Genomic DNA, 2158 nt, shown 5'->3' on the forward strand with positions numbered 1-2158 from the left:
GAACCTCAGACTGCTAGAACCTCAAACTGCTGGAATCTCAGACTGTTAGAACCTCAAACTACTAGAACATCAGACTGCTAGAACCTCAGACTGCTAGAACCTCAAACTGCTGGAACCTCGGACTGCTAGAACCTCAAACTGCTGGAATCTCAAACTGCTAGAACCTCAAACTACTAGAACCTCAAACTGCTAGAACTTCAAACTGCTGGAACCTCAAACTACTAGAACCTCAGACTGCTAGAACCTCAAACTACTAGAACATCAGACTGCTAGAACCTCAAACTGCTAGAACCTCAAACTGCTGGAACCTCAGACTGCTAGAACCTCAAACTGCTGGAACCTCAGACTGCTAGAACCTCAAACTGCTGGAATCTCAGACTGTTAGAACCTCAAACTACTAGAACATCAGACTGCTAGAACCTCAGACTGCTAGAACCTCAAACTGCTGGAATCTCAGACTGTTAGAACCTCAAACTGCTGGCACCTCAGACTGCTAGAACCTCAGCAGGAAGTGGAACTTTTTTTTTCACGAGCGCTCATGTAACTAAAAATGGATATAAAGTGGGATATGTTCTTTAATAAATCAATAATCCATCCATTCTTTCATCCTTTTTCATTTTTATCTCCTGACCTTATTTTTTTCCCTACTGTTCCTCTCTAACTTCCTCCCTCTTCCTTTTTCCATTGTATCCTTCATCCCTCATTCATTTTTCATCCTTCTTTCCTTTTATTCTTCCATCCTTACTTCCTGTGATCTTTTCTTCCAGCTATCCTTCTTTCCTGTAGCCTTCCATCCATCCATTCTTATATTCTTCCTTCCTTCCTTCCTTCCTTCCTTCCTTCCTTCCTTCCTTCCTTCCTTCCTTCCTTCCTTATATTGTTCCACACTTCCTTTATGTATCTTTCCTTACATCCACTTTTCCTTCATTTTAATCATCCATCCATCCATCCTGTATCCTTCCGTCCTTCCATGCTTCCTTCCTTCCTTCCTTATATTCTTCCACTCTTCCTCCCTGTATCCTTCCTTTCTGCCTTCTTTCCTTCCATCCTTCCTTATATTCTTCCATTATTATTTCCTGTATTCTTCCTTCCTTCCTTTCTTCCTGTGTTCTTCCTTCCTTATATTCTTCCATTTTTCCTTCCTTCCTGTATCCTTCCTTATATTCTTCCATTCTTGCTTCCTCTATTCTTCCTTCATTCCCTCCTTCCTTCCATCCATCCTTCCTTATATTCTTCCTTCCTTCCTTCCTTCCTTCCTTCCTTCCTTCCTTCCTTCCTTCCTTCCTTCCTTCCTTATATTCTTCAATTCTTCCTTCCTTCCTTCTATTCTTCCACTCTTCCTTCCTGTATCCTTCCTTTCTTTCTTCTTTCCTTCCATCCTTGCTTATATTCTTCCATTCTTCCATTCTTCCTTCCTTCCTTCCTTCCTTCCTTCCTTCCTTCCTTCTATTCTTCAATTCTTCCTTCCTTCCTTCTATTCTTCCACTCTTCCTTCCTGTATCCTTCCTTCCTTTCTTCCTTCCTTCCTTCCTTCCTTCCTTCCTTCCTTCCTTCCTTCACTTCTTTTTTTTCCCCACTCTCTTTCCTTCTGTTTTGTTCTCATACCTCTCCACCTACATTCCTTTTCGTTCTTTCTTACTTTCTTTATTTCTTTCGTGATGTATGTGTTTATATTGGTGTGTGTGTGTGTGTGTGTGTGTATTAGTGGAGTCTCTCTCCAGACTCCAGGCTCTGCAGCATGGGGGGAAACATGTTAAACCCCCGCTGTACTCTCACCACACTGAGCTCTTTTACACCACCATCGCCCCCACAGCCGTGTGTGTGAGTGTGTGTGTGTGTGTGTGTGTGTGTGTATGAGTGTGTGTGTCTTTCTTACAGACACACACTGCTGAATACAGAGCTCTCACTCCCTCCTGCCAATTCTTTCCTCACTTCAGTCCTCTGTTTTTTCTTCCTCCCCTCCATCAACCCGGCGACGTTCAGTGCTGAGCCATGACACTGCACAACGGAAGAGAGAGAGAGAGAGAGTAACAGAGAGCAAAATGGAGTAGGAAGGGGGATGGAATAAGTGCACTGCTGCCACACAAGAAGAAATAATATTTGCGTCTACATTATTATGAGACAACCATTTTGTTACCATGACGAAAAACATCTCAGC

The sequence above is a fragment of the Hemibagrus wyckioides genome, linkage group LG24, assembly GCF_019097595.1.
Source record: "Hemibagrus wyckioides isolate EC202008001 linkage group LG24, SWU_Hwy_1.0, whole genome shotgun sequence".
Taxonomy (NCBI): domain Eukaryota; kingdom Metazoa; phylum Chordata; class Actinopteri; order Siluriformes; family Bagridae; genus Hemibagrus; species Hemibagrus wyckioides.